The sequence below is a fragment of the Oncorhynchus clarkii genome, chromosome 14 (assembly GCF_045791955.1).
Source record: "Oncorhynchus clarkii lewisi isolate Uvic-CL-2024 chromosome 14, UVic_Ocla_1.0, whole genome shotgun sequence".
NCBI lineage: Eukaryota > Metazoa > Chordata > Actinopteri > Salmoniformes > Salmonidae > Oncorhynchus > Oncorhynchus clarkii.
Window position 1 is genome coordinate 38,439,691 of NC_092160.1, and position 17,208 is coordinate 38,456,898.

The window sequence follows — 17,208 nt, forward strand, 5'->3', positions numbered from 1 at the left end:
AGAGAGACACAGAGAGAGACACACAGAGAGAGAGACAGAGAGAGAGACAGAGAGAGAGAGACAGAGAGACAGAGACAGAGAGAGAGCCAGAGAGAGAGAGCCAGAGAGAGAGACACAGAGAGAGAGACACATAGAGAGAGACACATAGAGAGAGACAGAGAGAGACAGAGAGAGAGACAGAGAGAGAGAGACAGAGAGAGAGAGAGAGAGAGAGAGAGACAGAGAGAGCAAGACAGAGAGAAAGAGACAGAGAGAGAGAGACAGAGAGAGAGACAGAGAGAGAATAGCTTTAGTCTGTATGTTTGTATTCTTCACAGCCATTAAAAAAACTGTTTTAAAATCACCAATCACTAAGCAGTTTCCTTCCTCTCCTGCAGCTCAGTTCAGACGACTGGGTGGTTTTAATACATCATTGCTATTGTTACCCATCTACCAATCACTGCCCTTTTTTTATGAGGCTTTAGAAAAGCTCCCTTGTCTTTGTAGTTGAATCTTTGGTTGAAATGCAATACATTGCAGCCCCCCCCCCTCCCCCCCCTCCGACTCTGCAATAGAAAGAATACCATGTCGTCTCTAATCATATTAGAACAGTTTAGACGAGAGCAAAACATCTTCAAACCTTTTCTTTCATAAAGGCGACTTCATACACCATTTTCAGTTTCTGCAAATGTATCATATACAGCCTGCATATTGAGTTAGTGTGTAGATCAAATTTTAATCAATAGAAACAAATAACACCACTGCGTACGTAATATATATATATATATATATATATATATTTTTTTTTTTAAACCATGCATTTTGAACAAAAAAATAAATCATTCAACCGGTAGCCTACCTTGAGAATCTTGCCTTTTTAGGATGAGAGAAAATCTTTTTTTTTTTTTTTTTTTGTGATTCTGTTTAATAGTGGCCTTTTAAACAACAACAACAACAACAACAACAACAACCACAGTGAGTAGGTTACACATTTCACCAACAAATCGTGAAGAAACAGAATAACCATGAAAAGTAAGAGGAATAACAGAAGTGTAGTCTCAAAGCAAACTGATTGACCGTTCCACTTTTCCCTCCAACGTTGACTTGGTTATTTTTTTCGTGGCGCTGTTGTTTGAAGTTCTGTCATCACAAACATGTTGAAGTTAACTTGTCTCAGTAAACATATTTGATAGAAAGATGGCCTTGGAAGCAGCCACGGTGTGTTCGCATATGGGTGGACTGTAAAATAATGAAAACCTTTTAACAATGTTGGGTAAATAGATGGAAAAAAAAATGCAGAATTGTGTTAAATGTAAACAGCTTGGGAAGGAAACATGATTTCACAGATTTAAATCATGTAATATTTGGCCTAGTGATTATTTCTCACTATCTACTTGTGGAGCTACGCATTAACAGCCTGTGAACTACTCATTGACAGCCTGTGAAGCTACCGGATATTCAACCTTTGTAGGCTGATGGAAGACTACTTGGAGTCAGTGGGAGAATCTCAATTGCGTACTCCTCATGAACCCTCTCTCCTCGCCTCTTTTTTCTAAACCAATTGGAGGAGAAGGTCAGAGAGGAGGGACCAACGGGTTTTGAGAAGGAGGTGATGAGAGAGGACACGAGGAGTATGCAAATAGATTGTCCCTCTGAGTCAGAGTGCAGTACAGCGAGGACTAATCAGACACGGCCGTTCTCATCATGGCTCTGACAGGCAAAGGGACATGATACAATGAATTTACACCATGTTAAAATGATATTCAACAACAACCATCAGACCAACACCATCAGACCTACACTATCAGACCAACACCATCAGGACAACACCATCAGAACAACACCATCAGACCAACACCATCAGACCAACACCATTAGACCAACACTATCAGACCAACACCATCAGACACCATCACACCAACACCATCAGACCAACACCATCAGACCAACACTATCAGACCAACACCATCAGACACCATCGGACCAACACCATCAGACCAACACCATCAGACCAACACTATCGGACCAACACCACCAGACCAACACCATTAGACCAACACTATCGGACCAACACCACCAGACCAACACCATCAGACCAACACTATCGGACCAACACCATCAGAACAACACTATTAGACCAACACCACCAGACCAACACCATCAGACCAACACCATCAGGACAACACCGTCAGACCAACACCATCAGACCAACACTATCAGACCAACACCATCAGGACAACACCATCAGACCAACACCATCAGAACAACACCATCAGACCAACACCATCAGACCAACACCATCAGGCCAACACTATCAGACCAACACCATCAGGACAACACCATCAGACCAACACCATCAGACCAACACCATCAGGACAACACCATCAGACCAACACCATCAGACCAACACCATCAGACCAACAACATCGGACCAACACCATCAGACCAACACCATTAGACCAACACTATCGGACCAACACTATCAGACCAACACCATCAGACCAACACCATCAGACCAACAACATCGGACCAACACTATCAGACCAACACCATCAGACCAACACCATCGGACCAACACCATCAGACACCATCAGACCAACACCATCAGACCAACACTATCAGATCAACACCATCAGACCAACACCATCAGACCAACACTATCAGACCAACACTATCGGACCAACACCATCAGACCAACACCATCAGACCAACACTATCAGACCAACACCATCAGACCAACACCATTGGACCAACACTATTAGACCAACACCATCAGACCAACACCATCAGACCAACACCATTAGACACCATCAGAACAACACCATCAGACCAACACCATCAGACCAACACCATCAGACCAACACCATCAGACCAACACCATCAGACCAACACTATCACACCAACACCATCAGACCAACACCATCAGACCAACACCATCAGACCAACACCATCAGACCAACACCATCAGACCAACACTATTAGACCAACACTATCAGACCAACACTATTAGACCAACACCATCAGACCAACACTATTAGACCAACACTATCAGACCAACACCATCAGACTCACTCACTGGCTCACTCACTGGCTCACTCACTGGCTCACTCACTGGCTCACTCACTCACTCACTCACTCACTCACTCACGTCTTAGGGAGATAGAGACACCGCGTGAAGCCGTAGCAGGTCGGCTAACGTCTCAACATTCCTTTAAAGTCACGGCAAGGTGACGTCCCCTGACTCTGTGTGTGTCTGTGCTCCGGGCCTCCTGAGAATGACATTAGCATGCTAATACAGCAGTCTCCCTTCCCTCCCTCCCCCTTTTTTTGCTGCCATCTCTTGTACCTGTTCTATGATGATGAAGTCACAACTGTGACCATTAGTCTCCTGATTATTGTCCCCGCATGGCAGAACTCGTTAATTTCATTTTTTGTTTTTGTGCCAGTACAGATTTGTAAACTCATGCATATTATTTTAATCTCAGTGGGACGGGAGAAGAGAGCCATTTGTTGTCGTCTCACACACCATCTGGAGAGAAGGGGATAATATCCACTGACGTTAGAGCGTCTGTGTTTTTGTGTGTGTGTTTGTCAATGAGTAGCCCGTGAGCTACTCACTGATAAGAACACTAGGAGATCTGTAATATATATGTATATATATTACTATTGAACAACACTAGGAGTTATATAATGTCTGTCTGTCTGTCTGTCTGTCTGTCTGTCTGTCTGTCTGTCTGTCTGTCTGTCTGTCTGTCTGTCTGCCTGCCTGCCTGCCTGCCTGCCTGCCTGCCTGCCTGCCTGTCTGTCTGTCTGCCTGCCTGTCTGTCTGCCTGCCTGCCTGCCTGCCTGCCTGCCTGCCTGCCTACCTGTCTGCCTGTCTGTCTGTCTGTCTGCCTGTCTGTCTGTCTGTCTGTTTGTCTGTGTGAGAGAGAGAAACTGTTCCAAAAACAACAGTGCTCATAATGACCATATGTTGAATGCGGCAGTATGCTGCTGGAAGTGTTTGTTTGTGTGTGTGAGCGAGCGAGCGAGCGAGAGAGAGAGTGATATGGTGTGTGTGTCCGTCCTTGTGTGAGTGCCTGTGTGCATGCATGAATTCCCTGGCTGGACTGATCCTCATTATAATGGAAAGCAACCTGCTCATTATCTCTTCTGACACTCCTGCCTCCTTCTGTTAACTCTCTATCTATCTATTACTGTTAAAACTTATTTGGTACTGGGGGGCAGTATCGAGTAGCTTGGATGAATATGGTGAGTAAACTGCATGCTACTCAGGCCCAGATGCTAATATATGCATATTATTAGTAGATTTGGATAGAAAACACTCTGAAGTTTCTAAAACTGTTTGAATGATGTCTGTGACTATAACAGAACTCATATGGCAGGCAAAAACCTGAGAAAAAAATCCAACCAGGAAGTGGGAAATCTGAGGTTTGTAGTTTTTCAAGTCATTGCCTATCGAGTATACAGTGTCTATGGGGTCATATTGCGCCTCCTAAGGCTTCCACTAGATGTCAACAGTCTTTAGAACCTTGTTTGAGGCTTCTACTGGGAAGGAGGTGGGAATGAGAGCTGATTGAGTCAGGGGTCTGGCAGAGTACCATGAGCTGATCATGCGCGCTCACGTGATAGTTGTTCCACTGCATTTCTACAGACAAAGGAATTCTCCGGTTGGAACATTATTGAAGATTTATGATAAAAACATCCTAAAGATTGATTCTATACATCGTTTGACATGTTTCTACAAACTGTAATATGACTTTTCGTTTGAACTTTCGCCTGGACTTGCCCGCGCCTCGTGAATTTCGATTGTGTACTAAACGCGTGCACAAAAAAGAGGTATTTGGACATAAATTATGGACTTTATCTAACAAAACAAACAAACATTTATTGTGGAACTGTGATTCCTGGGAGTGCATTCTGATGAAGATCATCAAAGGTAAGTTAATATTTATAACGCTATTTCTGACTTCTGTTGACTCCACAACATGGCGGGTATCTGTTTGGCTTGTTTTGTTGTCTGAACGCCGTTCTCAGATTATTGCACGGTGTGCTTTTTCCGTAAAGTTTTTTTTAAATCTGACACAGCGGTTGCATTAAGGAGAAGTGGATCTAAAATTCCACGCTTAACACTTGTATCTTTTAGCAATGTTTATTATGAGTATTTCTGTAAAATTGATGTGGCTCTCTGCAAAATCACCGGATGTTTTTTTGGAACTACTGAACATAACGCGCCAATGTAAACTGAGATTTGTGGATATAAATTTGAACTTTATCGAACAAAACATACATGTATTGTGTAACATGAAGTCCTATGAGTGTCATCTGATGAAGATCATCAAAGATTAGTGATTCATTTTATCTCTTTTTCTGCTTTTTGTGACTCCTCTCTATGGCTGGAAAAATGGCTGTGTTTTTCCGTGACTAGGTACTGACCTAACATAATCGTTTGGTGTGCTTTCGTTGTAAAGCCTTTTTGAAATCGGACACTGTGGCTGGGTTTACAACAAGTTTATCTTTAAAATGGTGTAAAATACTTGTATGTTTGAGGAATTTTAATTATGTTATTTCTATTGCGCCCTGCAATTTCACTGGCTGTTGGCAAGGTGGGACGCTACCATCCCACTGGTACCAAAGAGGTGTTAACTCTCTATCTATCTGTTATCTCTCTATCTATCTGTTATCTCTCTATCTATCTGTTAACTCTCTATCTATCTGTTATCTCTCTATCTATCTGTTAACTCTCTATCTATCTGTTATCTCTCTATCTATCTATCTGTTAACTCTATCTATCTGTTATCTCTCTATCTATCTGTTAACTCTCTATCTATCTGTTAACTCTCTATCTATCTATCTGTTAACTCTCTATCTATCTGTTAACTCTCTATCTATCTGTTACCGTTAAAATAGAGATCTGTTTCTGTTATATCTGTTACTGTAAAGACAACGTCTAATCCCCCTCAAGAGACCAAAAGGATTTGGCATGGGTCCTCAGATCCTCAAAAGGTTCGCTACACTCGCATTAACATCTGCTAACCATGTGTATGTGACAAATAAAATTTGATTTGATTTGATTTGAGCTGCACCATCGAGAGCATCCTGACCGGTTGCAAGACTGCTGAACCATTATTCAAATGGGATGATTAGGGACTACAGGAAAAAGAGGACCGAGCACGCCCCCATTCTCATCGACGGGCTGTAGTGGAGCAGGTTGAGAGCTTTAAGTTCCTTGGTGTCCACATCACCAACAATCTAACATGGTCCAAGAACACCAAGACAGTCGTGAAGAGGGCAAGACAAAACCTAATCCCCCTCACGAGACTGAAAAGATTTGGCATGGGTCCTCAGATCCTCAAAAGGTTCTACAGCTGCACCATCGAGAGCATCCTGACTTGTTGCATCCTGACCGGTTGCATCACCTCCTGGTACGGCAACTGCTCGGCCTCTGACCGCAAGGTACTACAGAGGGTAGTGCGAACGGCCCAGTACATCACTGGGGTCAAGCATTCATGCCATCCAGGACCTCTATACCAGGCGGTGTCAGAGGAAGGCCCTAAAAATGAATCAAAGACTCCAGCCACCCTAGTCGTAGACTGTTCTCTCTGCTACCGCACGGCAAGCGGTACCGGAGCACCAAGTCTAGGTCCAAAAAGCTTCTAAACAGCTTCTACCCCCCCAAGCCATAAGACTCCTGAACATCTAATTAAATGGCTGCCCAGACTATTTGCATTGACCCCCCCCCCCCCCCTCTTTTACTGCCACTGCTATTCTCTGTCATTATCTATAGAGAGTCACTTTAATAACTCTACCTACATATTACCTCGATTACCTCGACAACGGTGCCCCCGCACATTGACTCTGTACCGGTACCAACTGTATCTCGCTATTGTTATTTTACTGCTGCTCTTTAACTACTTGTTACTTTTATTTCTTATTCTCATTCATATTTTTTTAAACTGCATTGTTGGTTAGGAGCTTGTCAGTAAGTATTTCTACACCTGTTGTATTCGGCGCATGTGACTAATATAATTTGATTTGATGTGATATGATTCAGGAAGAGTAACTGTTGTCTTGGTAACACGGGCAACGAGGATCCTAATGAATACTAAATACACTCTAAAGGGATAGAGTGCTATTCTGGACTCTAATTCTGACCTGTCAGCAAATATATCTGTAACTTGAAATAGGAGACAGTGCAAGCTGCCAATTAAACACTTATCAACGATGGCTAGCATGAACACCACTGTCAGTGTCTGTGTCTGTGTCTGTGTCTGTGTGTCTGTCTGTCTGTCTGTCTGTCTGTCTGTCTGTCTGTCTGTCTGTCTGTGTTTGTGTGTGTGTGTGTATGTGCATCCATAGCTGTGTGTGTGTGTGTGTGTGTGTGTGTGTGTGTGTGTGTGTGTGTGTGTGTGTGCGTCCATAGCTGTGTGTGTGATAGTCCACATATGTCCCAGGTTCAGGCAGTAATAACCGTCTCTACGCCCCATTATCCAGTTAACTAATGACAGCGCTGCGTCCCAAATGAAATCCCATGTCCTATATAGTGCACTTGTTTTGACCAGAGCCCATAGAGGGAGACAGTCTCTACAATACGAGAGACTGAACCCTGTACTGTTTACTCTGCCACAGAGGGAGACAGTCTCTACGATACGAGAGACTGAACCCTGTACTGTTTACTCTGCCACAGAGGGGAGACCGTCTCTACGATACGAGAGGCTGAACCCTGTACTGTTTCCTCTGCCACAGAGTGAGACAGTCTCTACGATACGATACCCTGTACTGTTTCCTCTGCCACAGAGTGAGAGTCTCTACGATACGAGAGGCTGAACCCTGTACTGTTTACTCTGCCACAGAGTGAGACCGTCTCTACGATACGAGAGACTGAACCCTGTACTGTTTCCTCTGCCACAGAGTGAGACAGTCTCTACGATACGATACCCTGTACTGTTTACTCTGCCACAGAGGGAGACAGTCTCTACGATACGATACCCTGTACTGTTTCCTCTGCCACAGAGGGAGACCGTCTCTACGATACGAGAGACTGAACCCTGTACTGTTTACTCTGCCACAGAGTGAGACAGTCTCTACGATACGATACCCTGTACTGTTTACTCTGCCACAGAGGGAGACAGTCTCTACGATACGATACCCTGTACTGTTTACTCTGCCACAGAGTGAGACAGTCTCTACGATACGATACCCTGTACTGTTTACTCTGCCACAGAGTGAGACAGTCTCTACGATACGAGAGACTGAACCCTGTACTGTCTTCAATAGAGAAACAAGGCTTGCAATTAGAATATCTAATCACACATTAATCACCAATTGAGAGATAAATGATCCCGTTCCATTCACTGAGGAGGAGTAGAGAGAGGAGATCTGAGACGGGGCCGTAGCCCAAATGGAACGCTATTCCCTACACTCATACTCCCATCACTCTCCCTCCTTCCGTCAGTCCACACTCATCCCTCTATCCGTCCACACTTAACCTCCTCTCCCTTCATCCCTTCATCCCCTCCCTCTGTCCACACACTCATCATCTCCAGAACACTCATCCCTCCAGCCTCCACCCCATCCTTCGTCCCTCCATCCTTCCACTCCCTCCAGCCTCCACCCCATCCTCCGTCCTGCCCTCCAGCCTCCACCCCATCCTTCGTCCTGCCCTTCAGCCTCCACCCCATCCTCCGTCCTGGCCTCCAGCCTCCACCCCATCCTCCGTCCTGCCCTCCAGCCTCCACCCCACCCTCCGTCCTGCCCTCCAGCCTCCACCCCATCCTCCGTCCTGCCCTCCACCCTCCACCCCATCCTCCGTCCCGCCCTCCAGCCTCCACCCCATCCTCTGTCCCTCCATCCTTCCACTCCCTCCAGTCTCCACCCCATTCCCCGTCCCGGCCTCCAACCTCCACCCCATCCCGCCGTCCAGCCTCCACCACATCCGCCGTCCCGCCCTCCAGCCTCCACCCCATCCTCCGCCCCGCCCTCCAGCCTCCACACCATCCTCCGCCCCGCAGCCCAGCCTCCACCCCATCCTCCGTCCCGCCCTCCAGCCTCCACCCCATCCTCCGACCCGCCCTCCAGCCTCCACCCCATCCTCCGCCCCGCCCTCCAGCCTCCACCCCATCCTCCGTCCCTCCATCCTTCCACCACCTCTAGACTCCACCCCATCCTCCGCCCTGCCCTCCAGCCTCCACCCCATCCTCCACCCCCCCCTCCAGCCTCCACCCCATCCTCCGCCACGCCCTCCAGTCTCCACCCCATCCTCCACCCCACCAGGGCCTAGAGACATAGCACCTATCTGTGTTTGTGATAAACCATGACCAGGCCTCCTCCCCTTCTCCGCTGGGGAATAATAGACACATGTAGCTAATCTCTCCAGGCTGGGCTGGATGACAGGAAAAGGTTTGATCCTGTCTGCACCAAACCAAACATTTATACAACACAACGCAACACACAACGCAACACAACACACAACACAACACACAACGCAACACAACACAACACACAACACAACACAGCGCACAACACACAACACAACAACAACAACACAACACAGCGCACAACACACAACACAACACAACACACAACACAGCGCACAACACAACACAGCGCACAACACACAACACAACACAACACACAACACAACACAACACAGCGCACAACACACAACACACAACACAACGCAACACAACACACAACACAACACACAACACAACACACAACACACAGTAGTTGATGTTGTTGTTGTAGTAGTAGTTGATGTTGTTGTTGTTGTAGTAGTAGTTGATGTTGTTGTCGTTGTTGTTGTTGATGTTGTTGTCGTTGTAGTAGTAGTTGATGTTGTTGTCGTTGTAGTAGTAGATGTTTTTGTTGTAGTAGATGTTGTTGTTGTAGATGTTGATGTTGTTGTTGTTGTAGTAGTAGTAGTAGATGTTGATGTTGTAGCAGTTGATGTTGTTGTTGTAGTAGATGTTGATGTTGTTGTTGCTGTAGATGTTGATGTTGTTGTAGATGTTGATGTTGTTGCTGTTGTAGTAGATGTTGTTGTTGTTGTAGATGTTGATATTGTTGCTGTAGTAGTTGATGTTGTTGTTGTTGTTGTAGATGTTGATGTTGTTGTAGCAGTTGATGTTGTTGTTGTTGTAGATGTTGATGTTGTTGTTGCTGTAGATGTTGATGTTGTTGTAGATGTTGATGTTGTTGTTGGTGTAGTAGTAGATGTTGATGTTGTTGTAGCAGTTGATGTTGTTGTTGTAGTAGATGTTGATGTTGTTGTTGTTGTAGATGTTGATGTTGTTGTTGCTGTAGATGTTGATGTTGTTGTAGATGTTGATGTTGTTGCTGTTGTAGTAGATGTTGTTGTTGTTGTTGTAGATGTTGATGTTGTAGATGTTGTTGTTGTTGTTGTTGTAGATGTTGATGTTGTTGTTGTTGTAGATGTTGTTGTTGTTGTAGATGTTAATGTTGTTGTTGTTGTTGATGTTGTTGTTGTTGTTGTTGTTGTAGTTGATGTTGTTGTTGTAGTAGTAGTTGATGTTGTTGTTGTAGTAGTAGTTGTTGTTGTAGATGTTGATGTTGTTGTTGTAGTAGATGTTGTTGTTGTTGTAGATGTTGATGTTGTTGTTGTTGTTGTTGTAGTAGTTGATGTTGTTGTTGTTGTAGATGTTGATGTTGTTGTTGTTGTTGTTGTAGTAGTTGATGTTGTTGTTGTAGTAGTTGATGTTGTTGTTGTAGTAGATGTTGATGTTGTTGTTGTTGTAGTAGTAGATGTTGATGTTGTTGTTGTAGTAGATGTTGATGTTGTAGATGTTGATGTTGTTGTTGTTGTAGTAGTAGATGTTGATGTTTTTGTTGTAGTAGATGTTGTTGTTGTAGATGTTGATGTTGTTGTTGTTGTAGTAGTAGATGTTGATGTTTTTGTTGTAGTAGATGTTGTTGTTGCTGTAGATGTTGATGTTGTTGTTGTTGTAGATGTTGATGTTGTTGTTGCTGTAGATGTTGATGTTGTTGTTGTTGTAGTAGATGTTGTTGTTGTTGTAGATGTTGATGTTGTTGTTGTTGTAGTAGATGTTGATATTGTTGTTGTTGTTGTTGTAGATGTTGTTGTTGTTGTAGATGTTGATGTTGTTGTTGTAGTAGATGTTGTTGTTGTTGTGTAGTTGATGTTGTTGTTGTAGTAGATGTTGATGTTGTTGTTGTAGTAGATGTTGATGTTGTTGTAGTAGATGTTGATGTTGTAGTAGTAGTAGTAGTAGTTGTTGTTGTTGTGTAGTTGATGTTGTTGTTGTTGTAGCAGTTGATGTTGTAGTAGTAGTAGTAGTAGTTGTTGTTGTTGTGTAGTTGATGTAGTAGTTTTTTTATCTTCTCTGATCGTACATACTGTATAAAGCTGGGTTCCCGTACACACATTAAACATATTCTGAATTAAAAAAGTCCATAGAGAATCTATACTGAACAACAATATAAACACCACCTGCAAAGTGGTGGTCCCGTGTTTCATCAGCTGAAATAAAAGATCCCAGAAATGTTCCATACTCACAAAAAGCCTATTTGTCTCAAATGTTGAGAGCATTTATCCTTCGCCAAAATAATCCAAACAGACATTATGGTTAAACTCAAATACTCTAACTGCTAAAAAAAAAAAAATACACAATATTTTGGGAAATAAAAAAGTATAATCTTTGTAAATATGTTGTTTGGGATGAAGACAGTCTTTTAAAACACATGATAATGGAACAAAACATTTACGACTGGGGGTGTTCGAAAAGCTCTGAAACAATTAGCAGTGGAAACATGCATATTGATGAAAAGCATGACGTGTAGTTCTGAAATACAACGCTGCAGAGTACAAAGGAGAAATTAATTGAAACATTTTCTCGCCATTTGAGCCCAAATGAGGCTCAGGGAATTTAATGACTATTACAAGTCATTTTAAACTCACCAGAATTAAAATAGAATAATTAAATGGTCTGATTGTGAATTATTTCTCATACTGATAGAGAGAAAGACATTCTCCTCTGTCTATATCTCCAACAAATGTCACCATTCAAATCAAATCAAATGTAGTTAGTTGAACAGATATGGCAGTCACATATAAGAGGTGTAGGCATCATTCCAAATGGCCACCCTATTCCAGAACCCTGGTCAAAAGTAAGGCGCTAGTGAATAGGTCAAATATTTCCCATGGTCCAATAGTTTAGAAGTGAGACTGACAGTCTGCCGGTGGTGAATCAAGCATCTGTAGCGGCATCTAAAGTAATGTACAGTACCAGTCAAAAGTTTGGACACACCTACTCATTCAAGTTTTTTTTTTCTTTTTTACTATTTTCTACATTGTAGAATAATAGTGATGACGTCACAACTATGAAATAACACATATGGAATCATGTTGTAACCAAAAAAGTAACCATATTTTACATTTTAGATTCTTCAAAGTAGCCACCCTCGATGACAGCTTTACACTGGGGTTTCCGGGATGATGGTGTTGATGTGAGCCATGACCAACTTTCAAAGCACTTCATGGCTACCGACGTGAGTACTACAGGGCGGTAATCGTTTCTGCAGGTTACCTTCGCATTCTTGGGCACAGGTTGACCTGCTTGAAACATGTAGGTATTACAGACTCGGTCAGGGAGAGGTTGAAAATGTCAGTGAAGACACTTGGTCTGCACATGCCGTAATCCGTCTGGCCCCGCGGCCTTGTGAATGTTGACCTGTTAAAAGGTCTTTCTCACATCAGCTACGGAGAGTGTGGTCACACAGTCATCCAGAAAAGCTAGTGCTCTCATGCATGCTTCAGTGTTGCTTGCCTCAAAGCGAGCATAAAAGGCATTAATTCTGTCTGGTAGGCTCACGTCACTGGGCAGCTCGCGGCAGGGTTTACCTTTGTAATAGTTTGAAGCTGGTGACTAAGGTGGTATACTCCTCAATGCCATTGGATAAATCCTGGAACATGTTCCAGTCTGTGCAAAACAGTCCTGTAGTTTAGCATCTGCTTTATCTGACCACTTCCGTATTGAACGAGTCACTGTTACTTCCTGCTTTAATTTTAGCTTGTAAACAGGAATCGGGAGGATAGAGTCAGATTTTCCAAATGGAAGGCGAAGGAGAGTTTTGTACGCGTTTCTGGTGTGCTTGTGAAATGCTGGTAGAAATGAGGTAAAACAGATTTTAGTTTGCCTGCGTTAAAGTCCCCGGCCGCCAGGAGTGCGGCTTCTGGATGAGCATTTTCTTGTTTTTTTATGACCTCTTATACAGCTGGTTGACTGCGTTCTTAGTGCCAGCATCAGTTTGTGGTGGTAAATAGATGGCTATGAAAAAATAAACACACACACACTAAGAGAACACACACACACACACACACACACACTGAGAGAACACACACACACACACACACACTAAGAGAACACACACACACACACACACACTGAGAGAACACACACACACACTGAGAGGACACACACACACTGAGAGAACACACACACGCTGAGAGAACACACACACGCTGAGAGAACACACACACACTGAGAGGACACACACACACTGAGAGAACACACACCTAACACACGCAGCACTGTGTTACACGGCGTCGGTGTGCAGCGAGCCAATCAGCTAACCGCCAGCCCTGGCGAGATCCAATAGAGGACGACGGACACATTAAATATGAACTTCATTGGTCCCGATAGGGGCTGTCTGGCTAACATACAGCTGGATCACATACGCAGAGCATCACAGGGAAATGTCATCGCAACTCCTCCAAGAGACACAGCACACTCAGTATCACACTCTCTGCATCAAAGACAATAACAGTCCTAACTGGGAGATGAGAAACGCTGTGTGTTTGTTGGGAAGACTCTGCTGGCTGACACAGGCCCTGTTGGTATGTGCGCGTGCGTGAGGTAGCATGTCTCTGGTTGACGCAGGCCCTGTTGGTATGTGTGCGTGCGTGAGGTAGCATGTCTCTGGTTGACGCAGGCCTGTCGACTGAAACAAGAGGCACCAGAACAAACCAGGCCAGACCAGACCAGAAAAAACCAGACCAGAACAAACCAGACCAGACCAGAACAAACAGCACCAGAACAAACCAGACCAGAACAAACCAGACCAGAACAAACCAGACCAGACCAGACCAGAACAAACCAGACCAGAACAAACCAGACCAGACCAGACCAGAACAAACAAGACCAGACCAGAACAAACAGCACCAGAACAAACCAGACCAGAACAAACCAGACCAGAACAAACCAGACCAGACCAGACCAGAACAAACCAGACCAGAACAAACCAGACCAGACCAGAACAAACCAGACCAGAACAAACCAGACCAGACCAGAACAAACCAGACCAGAACAAACCAGACCAGAACAAACCAGACCAGACCAGAACAAACCAGACCAGAACAAACCAGAACAAACCAGACCAGAACAAACCAGACCAGAACAAACCAGACCAGAACAAACCAGACCAGACCAAACCAGAACAAACCAGAACAAAACAAACCAGACCAGACCAGAACAAACCAGACCAGACCAGACCAGTGTGTGTGTCCTCTCAGTGTATGTGTGTTCTAGACCAGACCAGAACAGACCAGACCAGAACAAACCAGACCAGACCAGAACAGAACAGACCAAACCAGACCAGAACAGACCAGAACAAACCAGACTCTGGTGCCTCTAGGATAAACACACACACACACACACACACACACACACAGATGCACGCACACAAACACATACACCCCCTTGTATGTGTGTGTGTGTGTGTGTGTGTGTGTGCAGTGTGTGTGTGTGCAGTGTGTGTGTGTGTGTGTGTGTGTGCAGTGTGCGTGCGTCTATGTGTGCGTGTGTGTGTGTGTGTCTGTGCATGCGGCTAATTTTGTCCTGATGGTGGTTTCGCTCGACTGCCACGCGCCAAGAGGTTCCCCATCTCTCTCTACCCCGCCATTTCTCCCTTTCTCTGTCTCTCTGTTTCTCTTTCTCTCTCATATATCTCTCCCTCTCCCCCGCCTTCTCTCTCAGTCCCTCCCTCCCCCCTCTCTCTCTCTCTCTCTCTCTCTCTCTCTCTCTCTCTCTCTCTCTCTCTTCCTCTCTTCCCTTTCTCCGTATGGAGACGGATAATCAGGCGTTAATGCCAGCCTCCCTCCCTCGGGGACTGCCTCTGAGTAGCCTGTTAAGATTTAATTTGCATGCTTAATTAGTAAATTAAAAGGAGTGCCTCTCTCTCAGCTCTCTGCCAGCCCCCCCCCCCCCCCCCCCCCCCCCCCCCCCCCCCCCCCCCCGTGTGATCCCTCTCCCCTGTCCTTCACGCTCCCTCTCCCTTCTCTCCCTTCTCTCCCTCCAACCAGAAGTGGTGATTCCCACTCCAGTCCACTTCAGCCTGGTGGAGTGTCTGACCTGCTCTCAGAGAGGGGTGCTGGTGTCTGTGAAGGGCTGTAGGGAGGAGAGGAGGTGGGAGGTGGATGAGGGAAGTGAAGGAGAGGAAAGTGGGAGAGATCTGTCAGAAATGAGCCAATCAGAGAGCTGAGGAGGAGAGGAGAATTGAGCTCACGCTCCAGGGGAGGTTGTGAATTACTGTAACCTCCCGCCCTTTTCTCAATATCTTCCTCCCACATCCCTCCATCCCTGCCTCCCTCACTCCATCCCTCCCTCCATCCATCCTTCCATCCCTGCCTCCCTCACTCCATCCCTCCATCCATCCTTCCATCCCTGCCTCCCTCACTCCATCCCTCCCTCCCTCCATCCCTCACTCCATCCCTCCTTCCATACATCCTTCCATCCCTGCCTCCCTCCATCCATCCCTGCCTCCCTCCACCCCTGCATCCCTCCATCCATCCCTCCATCCCTGACTCCCTCCATCCATCCATTCCTGCCTCCCTCCCTCCCTGCTTACCTCCCTGCTTCCATCTCTCTCTCACTCCATCCATCCCTCCATCCCTTCCTCCCGCCCTCCATCCATCCATCTCTCCCTCACTCTCTCCCTCACTCCATCCCTGCCGCCCTCCCACCCTCCATCTCTCCCTCACTGCATCCCTGCTTCCCTCTCTCCCTCCATCTCTCCCTCACTCCATCTCTCCCTCACTCTATCCCTGCTTCCCTCCCCCACTCTATCCCTGCTTCCATCTCTCCCTCACTCCATCCCTCACTCTCTCCCTCACTCCATCTCTGCTTCCCTCTCTCCCTCACTCCATCCCTCACTCTCTCCCTCACTCCATCCATCCCTCCATCTCTCCTTCACTCTATCCCTGCTTCCCTCTCTCCCTCACTCCATCCCTCACTCTCTCCCTCACTCTATCCATCCCTCCATATCTCCCTCACTCTATCCCTGCTTAACTCCCCCACTCTATCCCTGCTTAACTCCCCCACTCTATCCCTGCTTCCCTCTCTCCCTCACTCCATCCCTCACTCTCTCCCTCACTCCATCCATCCCTCCATCTCTCCCTCACTCTATCCCTGCTTAACTCCCACACTCTATCCCTGCTTAACTCCCCCACTATATCCCTGCTTCCATCTCTCCCTCACTCCATCCCTCCATCTCTCCCTCACTCTATCCCTGCTTCCCTCTCTCCCTCACTCCACCCCTCACTCCATCCATCCCTCCATCTCTCCTTCACTCTATCCCTGCCTCCCTCTCCCCCTCACTCCATCCCTCCATCTCTCCCTCACTCCATCCCTCCCTCACTCTATCCCTGCCTCCCTCTCTCCCTCACTCCATCCCTCCCTCACTCTCTCCCTCACTCACTCCATCCATCCCTCCATCTCTCCCTCACTCTATCCCTGCTTCCCTCTCTACCTCACTCCACCCCTCCATCTCTCCCTCACTCCATCTCTCCCTCAATCTATCCCTGCTTCCCTCCATCTCTCCTTCACTCTATCCCTGCCTCCCTCTCTCCCTCACTCCATCCCTCTATCCCTGCTTCCCTCCATTCCTCCATCCAGCCAGCAGTAGAGGACATGCTTCAGAAAGCACCTGGCTGACATGGGACTCCATTATGAGATCACATGAGATGAGTTGTAATATTAATAGATATTAAAGAAGAGATGTGATAGTTTACAGATGACAAATACTGGAGAGTACGTCTCTGGGAGATGAATCTGTTTAATGGCAGTAAATCATAACCTCATTCTCTATGACATCCTATGTTCTCTGTGACATTACCTAACAGAAGACAAGTTAAAACATAATTATTTTCAGCAAATATGATGCAATACCAGGCCAGTGCAGCTAAGCTCAGCT

The 17,208-nt window shown here is 45.8% G+C and overlaps 1 protein-coding gene across 1 annotated transcript in view; it reads right to left on the minus strand.

Moving 5' to 3' along the window:
* The window catches only part of LOC139366100 (netrin receptor UNC5A-like), a 508,756-nt gene that overhangs the window by 22,836 nt on the left and 468,712 nt on the right, over nucleotides 1-17,208 (minus strand). The gene's annotated exons all lie outside the window — the stretch shown is intronic.